Source organism: Narcine bancroftii, chromosome 13, assembly GCF_036971445.1.
Source record: "Narcine bancroftii isolate sNarBan1 chromosome 13, sNarBan1.hap1, whole genome shotgun sequence".
Lineage (NCBI taxonomy): Eukaryota > Metazoa > Chordata > Chondrichthyes > Torpediniformes > Narcinidae > Narcine > Narcine bancroftii.
The window spans coordinates 69,805,137-69,817,069 of record NC_091481.1 but is presented as its reverse complement, the minus strand read 5'-3'; the positions used below and the strand labels follow the sequence as shown (position 1 = coordinate 69,817,069).

Below are 11,933 nucleotides of genomic sequence, written 5' to 3'. Positions count from 1 at the left end.
TCTAACACATGGTCCTTCAGCCAGTCTCGAGCCATTCTCCAGCAGTCTGTAGCCCGGTTGTGAGACCTATGACCACAGTCGCCAGCAGCCTGTGTGTGTTCCTCGCCTTGAGTCACCAACAACCCGCTGGCTGTGTGTTCTTCAGCCGCAGAGCTGCTCGCTGGTCCGCCACTGTGGTCATCGTCCCATGGGTCGCTGGATTTAAACTATTCCTTTATCAAGCTCAAAGCCATTGTGAGAAACAGAAGTACCTTCACAGAAATTGCTCGAGACAAAATTGAGAACAAAGAACATTTATTATACAACAATGCAAAGTTGGGTGCTTCCCCTTACCCTGGGAATACACACATACACTGGGGCTCACCCAACTTTTATACAGTTGATTTCAGTATAGAAGTACCCTCCCCCTTACATTCTTCTGCCTCCTGGATGAGTTTGGCATTAGGCAATCCTGTCTGCCTACGTGCTGTTTCTGTGAACTTGGAGGACCAGGGGGTATCCTGTCGGTGTCCCATCATGTCATTGTCCTTATCCTTATACACAAACCTGCCTTTGTTCTAATTCACACCTTCCCGACTCTCAGGGCTACAACCTTCTTATGTGCAGAACTTGCTAATTCTGTCTAAGGCTAGAAGACCCTTATCTTATGCAAACTAACTTTACTTCCTACATTCTGTTATCTATTATCTATCCTTATCCTATTCATACTGGCTTTATTTATTACACATATATCTATACTACTTTCCTCATCTTCATATTTTTATATCAGTTTTACTCATCTCTCACAATCCTCACTTTTTTAGCTACGCTTCGTGACCTCTCAACTGGAATGTATTACTTGTAAACTTGGTCTTTTTCCCAGCGGGTCAGTAAACGAACTGCTGTCTCAGCATCATCAGACAGAATTAGGGAAACATACATCCTTTGGGTTATAGTGTTCTGACGAGGGATCTGTTGAATTAAATACTGCACACAAGTCTTTAGGCAGGGGAGCACCATAATGGCCAGAATAGCGAGTCCAGCTGCGATAAGGGCTGTGGGTATCAGACTCCAGTTACCAATAAAAAATCTAGTCCATCCCACACCGGACCAAGGTTGCCAAGTCTGAACCTGGGCATGGGAAGATTTTCGAACTCCTGAAGAAGTGTCTTTAACCGCCTGACCGTTGTGAGCATTGTCATTAACCAGTCTTTCACCAACGCTGCCTTCAGCAGCCAACGAGTAATTGAGAGCCAGGCGGTTTTGTTGAACTGTGGCTCGTATCTGTCGTCTTTCTTCAGCCCATAAATTCAGGGCCATCACTGTCTGTTCGGTGATGATCTCCAAGGCTGGAGTCTGATTAAACGATTTAAATGCCAAGCAGCTGTGGTGTTCTGGAGCAGCTTACGTCATTTACAACTGGAACTCCCCTTACAGTGGTGGTTCTTAACATTCCGAATGTCTGTGTGACCCAAAGGATGATTTACAGGAGACCAAGTTGGGGAGGGGTGTTTCTTGTCACTTAACCTGTGAGTTGCAGCTTGTCTGCGAACATTAGCATAAGTATCACTGAACCTATGAGTTGCAGCCTGTCTGTGACATTAGCATATGTATTCACTCGATCTCTGCTACATGTACAATCCTGACTAACATTCTGTCTGTCATTGTCCCACCATCTTCTTTGTGCTATCCCTTTAAAACTCCTCTTTTTAATACCTGTAGAGGCCAAAATACAAATCAAATCTACTCCTCTAGAGCCATTCTATTCCCCTGGTCCATGTTGGGATCCTATATTAACCCATACCCCACTATGACTATACTTTATATCTGTGCCCTGTCTATATTCTAAAGGTAAATAATTGTCACCTCTGCTGCCCCTATTCCAGGAGGACTTAATACATTGTGAGCAATTTGGTGATTTCCCAAAAATTGGGAACCAACAAGTAAACAAAACAGCAAATGGTAAAAACAACATTACAGCACTTTTTCCCGGCGTAGTGTAACTTTCAGATCAGAAGGATGAAGGACTGCACGCCAGGTGGAAGGTAGATTATCAATGTCGTTAGTCTGTGGTTCAGCAGCTCGTTTAATTCGTTGGATGTGGCTCCATCCCTTTCGTTCGCACGGCAGTGTCTGTAATCAAAAGTACACAATAGGAGCCATCCCAGACAGGTTTTAGTTGGTGATCTTGCCATGCTTTTACATATACCCAATCACCAGGTTTAATAGAATGAATAGGATACTTCAGGGATGGGCAGTAACAGCTGCATGTCTATTTTCTCCGTGAGCGCAGCCTGTTTGGCAGCTGCATCTGCCTGTCTGTTCCCCTGTGCTTCAGGACTGTCACCACTTTGATGGCTTCGACATGAACTACAGCTATTTCCTCAGGTAAAACGAACCCAGCTCAGCGCGGACATTGGCGACTTCAGGGGTTTCTATGAGGCTCTAAAGGCTGTGTATGGCCCCTCACCCCAAGTCCAAAGCCCGCTGCGCAGCTCAGACGGCAAAGTCCTCCTCAGCGACAAGATCTCCATCCTCAACCGATGGTCAGAACACTTCCAATCTCTTTTCAGTGCCAACCGCTCAGTCCAAGATTCCGCCCTGCTCCAGCTCCCTCAACAGCCCCTAAGGCTAGAGCTGGATGAGGTTCTCACCCTGGATGAGACATATAAGGCAATCGAACAACTGAAAAGTGGCAAAGCAGCAGGTATGGATGGAATCCCCCCTGAGGTCTGGAAGGCTGGCGGCAAAACTCTGCATGCCAAACTGCATGAGTTTTTCAAGCTTTGTTGGGACCAAGGAAAACTGCCTCAGGATCTTCGTGATGCCACCATCATCACCCTGTACAAAAACAAAGGCGAGAAATCAGACTGCTCAAACTACAGGGGATTCACGTTGCTCTCCATTGCAGGCAAAATCTTCGCTAGGATTCTACTAAATAGAATAATACCTAGTGTCGCCGAGAATATTCTCACAGAATCACAGTGTGGCTTTCGCGCAAACAGAGGAACTACTGACATGGTCTTTGCCCTCAGACAGCTCCAAGAAAAGTGCAGAGAACAAAACAAAGGACTCTACATCACCTTTGTTGACCTCACCAAAGCCTTCGACACCGTGAGCAGGAAAGGGCTTTGGCAAATACTAGAGCGCATCGGATGTCCCCCAAAGTTCCTCAACATGATTATCCAACTGCACGAAAACCAACAAGGTCGGGTCAGATACAGCAATGAGCTCTCTGAACCCTTCTCCATTAACAATGGCGTGAAGCAAGGCTGTGTTCTCGCACCAACCCTCTTTTCAATCTTCTTCAGCATGATGCTGAACCAAGCCATGAAAGACCCCAACAATGAAGACGCTGTTTACATCCGGTACCGCACGGATGGCAGTCTCTTCAATCTGAGGCGCCTGCAAGCTCACACCAAGACACAAGAGAAACTTGTCCGTGAACTACTCTTTGCAGACGATGCCGCTTTAGTTGCCCATTCAGAGCCAGCTCTTCAGCGCTTGACGTCCTGCTTTGCGGAAACTGCCAAAATGTTTGGCCTGGAAGTCAGCCTGAAGAAAACTGAGGTCCTCCATCAGCCAGCTCCCCACCATGACTACCAGCCCCCCCACATCTCCATCGGGCACACAAAACTCAAAACGGTCAACCAGTTTACCTATCTCGGCTGCACCATTTCATCAGATGCAAGGATTGACAATGAGATAGACAACAGACTCGCCAAGGCAAATAGCGCCTTTGGAAGACTACACAAAAGAGTCTGGAAAAACAACCAACTGAAAAACCTCACAAAGATAAGCGTATACAGAGCCATTGTCATACCCACACTCCTGTTCGGCTCCGAATCATGGGTCCTCTACCGGCACCACCTACGGCTACTAGAACGCTTCCACCAGCGTTGTCTCCGCTCCATCCTCAACATCCATTGGAACGCTTTCATCCCTAACGTCGAAGTACTTGAGATGGCAGAGGTCGACAGCATCGAGTCCACGCTGCTGAAGATCCAGCTGCGCTGGATGGGTCACGTCTCCAGAATGGAGGACCATCGCCTTCCCAAGATCGTGTTATATGGCGAGCTCTCCACTGGCCACCGTGACAGAGGTGCACCAAAGAAAAGGTACAAGGACTGCCTAAAGAAATCTCTTGGTGCCTGCCACATTGACCACCGCCAGTGGGCTGATATCGCCTCAAACCGTGCATCTTGGCGCCTCACAGTTTGGCGAGCAGCAACCTCCTTTGAAGAAGACCGCAGAGCCCACCTCACTGACAAAAGGCAAAGGAGGAAAAAGCCAACACCCAACCCCAACCAACCAATTTTCCCCTGCAACCGCTGCAACCGTGTCTGCCTGTCCCGCATCGGACTTGTCAGCCACAAACGAGCCTGCAGCTGACGTGGACTTTTTTACCCCCTCCATAAATCTTCGTCCGCGAAGCCAAGCCAAAGAAGTAAGAGCATCCTCATTGTCGGACTCTGGCTTTAACTTACTCTTAATTTAGTCTATGTGTAGTCTGAGTCCAGCGCGTTCTTTGAATGAAGTGATAGGAGAAGGTATTCGGTTCAACAGTCAATTTATTACACAGCACAAGAATAAAACTTAACAGAGCTCTGGGTCACTCATTAGTTCATAGGTCACCTGCACAGTGAGCTACTCCCCAAGACTGACCCCTATTGTCCAGTTGGTTCAGTTTATATAGGTCAACCTTATCATACAGAACAAAAGTTGGCTTCCTTTGCTAGATTTCATTATCATACAGAACAAAAGTTGTCTTACTTTGCTGGATCTTTTTGCATAAGGGTTATCACAAGTCATCTCCTGTTTTGCAGATATCTGGGGTGTAGCACTCCCATCTTAATCCTCCAGGCCAGACTATCCCATTGTGTTGATCAGAAATTAATTCATCCCCAGATATTTCTAATCACCATTCTGTTCTTGTCTGGCCAATTTCTGCTGTTCTCTTTAACACCTCCTCCTGCCTTAATCTTCCTCCTAGACTGGTTTTCCATTCCCTTTGTTTCTTACAGGCCATTCTTTGTTCTGATCTGGCCTGTGTCTCCTGTGCTACTCACCACCTCCTTTAGTTTGAGCATTCCTCCTAAATCGTTTTATGCATTTCCTCTCCCTGTATTTTGGAGAGACAATTTTGTTCAGCCAACTTTGCTCCATGCTGTGATTGCCACTTAATCACATTCCTTTTTCCCTGAACCATGCAATACACTTATTAATTAATCATTTATTTCATACTGTTTTAACCCCTAGATTCCAACATCATTCATATTTTTTTATCAGTTTTACTTATCTTTCACACCATCATCTTTGGTATTGCCACAACAATCTCAACAGCCCAGAAATACAGCATCCTACTGGTATTGCTTCATTTGAAGATTTGTTTTTCATTTGCACGGAATGTAATTTAATCAGATCAGTCTTAACTGCACTGCTGCACTGCTTCATTCATTAGAATTTGGTGGGGGGGGGGGGTGGGGGAGGAATTTCAACATTATGAATGTTAAAAGGTGTGGAGAGAGTAGATGTAGAAAGGTTGTTTCCCATGGTGAGAGAGTCTCAGACAAGAAGGCACAACTTCAGGATTGAAGGGCGTGGGCTTAGAACAAAGATGTGGAGGAGTTTCTTTAACCAGTGGGTGGTGAATCTGTGGAATGTGTTGCCCCAGGCTCTTGTGGAGGCTAAGTCATTGGGTGTATGTTTAAGACAGAGATTGATTTGTTCTTGATTAGCCCAGGCCTCAAAGTTTATGGACAGTGGGGCTGAGTGGGAAAACGGATCAGCTCATGATTGAATGCCACGGCAGACTCAATGGATTATTTTTGCTCCTATGACTTATGGTCTCCAGAAATTCAGTGGGATGATGTATTTGGTACTGCAGGAGCACACAATGGGGTACTTTCTGGTGCAATGTTGGATCTTTGCCAGGATACAAGTTATGTTATTAATTTGGCACAAAGAGGTTTAACAGAGCAGATTGATCTGCAGTGATGCATTTTGAACAAGGCCTTCAGAAACAGGTCCCAATCTGGTGCCTGAAATCCAATTCAGATCGGTTCTCTGTCATTTAATGACTTAATCATAGAGTTGTACAGCTCAAAATGGGACCTTTGGCCCAACATGTCCATACCGCCTCCCCCAAGTTGGCATTCTGGGCTAGTCCCATTTGCCAGCATTTGGTCCCGGAGTTTCTGCGGTTGAAGGACCCATACAGACTCTGGGCTGCTGGAGACTGGGTCACGGGAACCAGGTATCATAACCAGGATTCGAGAATGTGCTGATGGCAAAAATGGCTTCTGAAGGGCTTCCTGATTGTGTCGGATGTTTGCATCTGGAGCTTGGAGCTCGGGATGCCGAGGGACCAAACAGGACTCCATGCAGCTGCAGAGGCTGCGGGAGCACTGGAGGCAAATCCATGGACACTCAGTGTCTCTAAAGGGACTCTTTTGCTTCTCTTTCTCCTATTGTTAGGGGCGCCGGCCAATGCTCAATGAGATCAGGGGTGTATCTATGGAAAATAGCTCCTATGGCAAGCACTGAAATTCTGCCCCGTCCAAACATCTGAACGGTGCAACTCCACAGCTACCCCGGCAGTGCCCCTAACCCAGGGTCTTCCTGCATCTTCTCTCCTTCTGATCCGCACCTGACTCCTTCACTCTCCACTCCTTCCCTCCCTCCGCAGGGGTCCCATGCTGAGCCGGGTACTGGAAGCATCGCAATGGCACACGCTGCTTCTTCTTTCCCCCACCCCCCCCCCCCCCGCCTCCCATCCGACGATGGCTTGCCTAACTTTAATAGAAACTGCTCAGTGGCACCCCTTTCAAGTGGTGCCCAGGACTCATGCCATATCTGCCTTTTTATGGCAGACAAACACTGAAGTATATTATGTATATTACATTTTTATGTACAAGTATACCTGCTTTACGAAAGTAGAGAATTTCTATGAAACCTTTCATAAGTTGAAATGGTGTAAGGTGAAGACCCATTCACTCCTATTGAAGGCTATTTTCATAAAAGTGGAAACCCATTCAAATTTATTTTGGATAGCAAACACCGGTTTCTTCGTAAAAGCAAATTTGTGTAAAGCAAGTATTTGTAAAGCAGGGTGTACCCTTATTATTATATTACATAATAATAGAAGGAACCTTGAACCTTCTCAGCTCTTCCTCTCCATATATCTGTCCAAAAGAACATTGTAATTATATCTACTTATACCTACATTGACAAATCATCCACCCTCCTCTATCCTGACATCCAGTGCTTTGAGAGATTGGTCACAGCTTACATCGATTCTGGCCTCCCTTGACCTCCTCCTGTTCAGACACTGTCTCAACTGGTCCCAGCAGTTACTCCACTGACCACAGGCTTCCAATCAGAAAAACACCCCTCCACCAACACCCTCTGTTTCCTATTACAAAGCCAATATTGGATTCACTTTGCTACCTTGCCCTTGATCCCTTGGGTGTAAATGTTTGAACCAAGCAACCTTGCAGGACCTAATGTCCACGCGGAGAACATCCAAGAGTTCCAGCTAATGAGAACAAGACATTGATACTCTTTATTAAAATCCCCACACAATGAAAGAATGTATTTGCCTACCTTCTTAGTTGCTTGCTCAAACAACATATTTCTACAGAAATTTGTGCAGCTGGTCTCTCTGAACACCCACACTTTTCAGTCACTTGTATGTAAAAAATACTCCATCTTTCCATTATTTTTCTGTCACAGTGGTATAATTTTCTATGTTGTATTGGTTCTGCCTCCTACTCTTTCTATATCCCAAAAACGTCCTTTTGTTTCCTGTTAACTCCCACTGCCATGTCGCATTAGAGCGACCCCAAATTTTAACATGTGTTAAAAGTAAAAACACAATGCTGGGGAAACTCAGCAAGTCACACAGTGTATTTTATACAGCAAAGATAAAAATACATACTGACGTTTCGGGCTTGAGCCCTTCATCAGGATATGAGCAAAATGTAGGTAGGTGCTCAAACAAAATGGTGGGGGGAGGAGCATGGTTTCACAGGCAGGAAGTAATAGGTGGATGGGGGAGGGGGGGAGGGCTGGGGGAGGAGCATGGTTCCACAGGCAGGAAGTTATAGGTGGATAAGGGAGGGAGGACATACCAGCAAATGGGGGAATGGTTCAAGAAGGACAAACCGACAATAGAAACATGCAATGATTCCTCCAGATTGAAATCTGGAATGGCAGATTAATATGGATTTGAGACACAGCATCTTATCCCTCTGTGCTTTTCATCTTTCTGATCTCAACTTCCTTAATCCAACCCTTTTGACATTCCACTGCATTTTCTCCAATCTTTGAGTTAACAGATTAACTTTTGACTAAAACAACAGAGAGGAAGGTGCATACAACTTAGAAGTTACCCAAAAACATAGAACCATAGAACATTACAGCACTGAAACAAGCCAATCAGCCCATCTAGTCTGTGGTCCCATTGACCTATACCTGGATCACAGGCCTCCATACCTCTCCCATCCATGTAGCTATCCAAATTCCTCTTAAATGTTGAAATTTGACCCACATGCATCACCTCTACTAGAAGCTCATTCCACACTCCCACCACCTTCTGAGTTTAACATTTCTTTATTAATAAGCTCCGCAAGTCTTGGGAACATTCTTGTAAATTTTCTCTGCAGAGAACATTTTATTAATATTTTTCCTGGAGGTAGGTGACCAAAACTGCGTATCATACTCAAAATTTGGCCTCACCAATGTCTTTACAACTTCACCATGAGATCCCAACTCCTGTACTCAATACATTTTAGATCTTTTTGGAAAAATATTTTATTATTTCCCCTTGTCCCACTACATCTGGACACTATGTGCTCTCCATCATTTTACCAACTTTCAGTTCCCCTGCCTGACCATATGACTTCACCATGGATGTCCAACCTTCCACACTTCCAACCCCCACAAGGAAAGCCTCAAGCATCTCTGCTTCTTCCTCAATTACAGACCTAACCAGTTCCCCTCCTCCACCAGAACTTGTACTGACCCTCAAATACAATTTCTGCATCGCCTCCTCCCACTTCCTCTATATCAGTTGTTTTAAAACTGCCCCCTAAACTCACATTCCACCTTAAGTATTCCTCCCTATGTTATAGGTGCTCTGTGATTAGTAAGGGATTGCTTAAGGTGGTATGTGAGCAGAAAGAAAAAGGTTTGAAAAACACTGTTTTAATTATACCTCATTGACTTATTATGTGCACGGTTTCATAACTCGAAAGGAAATGGGCCAATGACAATTTTTCTCAAGCAAAATATTTCAGTAATAAGTGGGCCTCAAGCAGTGGTTCTCAACCTTCCCTTCCCACTCACATACCCACCTTAAGCCGTCCCTTACCAATTACAGAGCACCAGTGGCATAGGGATAGCTTAAAGTGGAATGTGAGTTCAGGGGCAGTTTGAAAACCACTGTTCTAGATCAAAGGTGTGTTCTCACAGGGACCAGAGTTATGCCCATCTGGCTATGCAGAACAATCTATGCTACAAGCCTCAGATACAGTTGCCACACTTCAACAAACTTCTGTAAATTGTAGGTGCATTTCCATATTCCACTGTGTGATATTTAGCTGGGAGTCGGACTTCTACGTAACTGCTGTACACTTCCTGGTCACTGATAAGGTGACCTTCACAAACTAAATTTGATGTTTAGACAGTCTAAACTGTCCTTCCCCAATGAAAAAACAACTCAGAAAAATCCACCTTTGTAATTTTTTTCAGTGTCCCCCAGATCTTCCCAGAAGGATCTCACCCTTGTACACAACGAGGTGGAATGGACAAAGGTTTCTACCTCCACACTGCACCTAAAGGACATCTCTGAGATTTCTTGCGTGTTTTACTTCTGATTTCTTCTCACCTAGTCTCCTGTCAGGATGCTATTCCCCTGTATCGGGCTATTCCATTTTAGGACTCAATTATCATCCTTCAGTAAACCTGGTGAATTCTCCACTACTGCAAATGAAACCTCACTCACATTGCCTCCATTTCCTGCACATCTGCCCTCATCCCACCTGCCCCTGACATAACAGGATAGGATTCCTCGTCTTCACTTACTCCCACACCAGCCTATGCACCCAACGTGTTATCCTCCGCAATTTTTGGCACCTTCAACAGGGTCCCACCACCAGATACACCTTTCCCTCTCCTCTTTCCATATAGATCATTATCCCCCTCCCCCTCCCCTCCCCTCCCCCCCTCCCCTCCCCTCCTCCCCCCCTCCTCCCCCCCCCTCCCCCCCCCCTCCCCCCCCCTCCCCTCCCCTCCCCCCCCCTCCCCTCCCCTCCCCCCCTCCCCTCCCCTCCCCCCCTCCCCTCCCCTCCCCCCCTCCCCTCCCCTCCCCCCCTCCCCTCCCCTCCCCTCCTCCCCCCCCCTCCTCCCCTCCCCTCCTCCTCCCCCCCCTCCCCTCCCCCCCCTCCCCTCCCCCCCTCCCCTCCCCTCCCCCCCCCCTCCCCCCCCCTCCCCTCCCCTCCCCCCCTCCCCTCCCCTCCCCCCCCCTCCCCCCCCCCTCCCCCCCCCTCCCCTCCCCCCCCCCTCCCCCCCCCCTCCCCTCCCCCCCCCTCCCCTCCCCCCCCCCTCCCCCCCTCCTCCCCCCCCCTCCCCTCCCCCTCCCCCCCCCTCCTCCCCCCCCCTCCTCCCCCCCCCTCCCCTCCCCCCCCCCCTCCCCCCCCTCCCCTCCCCCCCCCTCCCCCCCCCCTCCTCCCCCCCTCCTCCCCTCCCCCCCCCCCTCCCCCCCCCTCCCCTCCCCCCCCCCCCTCCCCCCCCTCCCCTCCCCCCCCCCCCCTCCCCTCCCCCCCCCTCCCCCCCCCCTCCCCCCCCCCTCCCCCCCCCCCCTCCCCCCCCCCCTCCCCCCCCCCCCCTCCCCCCCCCTCCCCTCCCCCCCCCCTCCCCCCCCCTCCCCCCCCCCTCCCCCCCCCTCCCCCCCCTCCCCTCCCTCCCCCCCCTCCCCTCCCCCCCCCTCCCCCCCCTCCCCTCCCCCCCCCTCCCCTCCCCCCCCCTCCCCTCCCCCCCCCCTCCCCTCCCCCCCCCCTCCCCTCCCCTCCCCCCCCCTCCCCTCCCCTCCCCCCCCTCCCCTCCTTCCCTCCCCCTCCCCTCCCCCTCTCCTCTCCTCCTCCTCTCCTCCCTATCCCATTTTATTCATACCTTGCTGAAGGGCAAGGTGCTGCGGGAGGTACTCCAGCACCTTTACGTATTGCACTTCTTTATCACCCCTGTTTATTGAAGCAGGCGTTCTATTATTCTATTAAAGGAACTACCTGTTCAGCTGTAGCAAGTCACACGTCCAGTGACGATACAAACACCCATTCTCAACACAGCGTAGGTGGGCGGCTGCAGGGATCGCTCTCTTTCTGCTGCGCTGCCTTGTTCTGGAGAAGACTCCGAGGGGGAATTTACAGCTTTCGTTTGTCCTTCCAACCCAGCAGCCACAGGAAGTATGAAATGAAACAAGGTCTAAAGAACGAGTCGTGGTGTCTGCGGTGAAGTACCTCCCAGTGGAAAGAACGCTTTGGAAATTTCTCAATACTTTCGATTGTCAATTTCGCTGCAGGAGAAGTTTCGGTCGCCTGGAGCAGGAGCAGAGTGAAACTGCCGTTCGCTACAGAGCCAAAATATCAACGCGAATATATATATATATATATATATATACATATATTTTTATTTTGCTGAAGAATCCTAGTGTGGTCGTGCGGATGGCTCCAGCGATCTGTGCAGCAGTCAGGTATGATACTCGCGGTCAAGGGCAGTTGTTCTCGGTCTAAGTACTGTATACAGGAGGGGTTTGCAAGTGTTCTGCTGTTTCCCCCGGGGCTAGACGTTCAAGGGTATCGTGATATGGAATATAAGGTGGGTGAGGCGAAGGATGACGGAGCACCTGCCCTTTCCTCCTCCCACCTCGTGCTGTTGAATGGTGTCAGCAAAGAGAT

At 48.6% G+C, this 11,933-nt stretch overlaps 1 long non-coding RNA gene across 1 annotated transcript; it reads right to left on the bottom strand.

Moving 5' to 3' along the window:
• Positions 1-277: 277 nt before the first annotated feature.
• LOC138748387 (uncharacterized) lies at positions 278-11,539 on the bottom strand. Its single transcript, XR_011347985.1, has 2 exons — positions 11,265-11,539; positions 278-2,112 (listed from the first exon to the last, which is right to left on the bottom strand). It is a non-coding gene; the product is annotated as an uncharacterized lncRNA (long non-coding RNA).
• Positions 11,540-11,933: the final 394 nt, after the last annotated feature.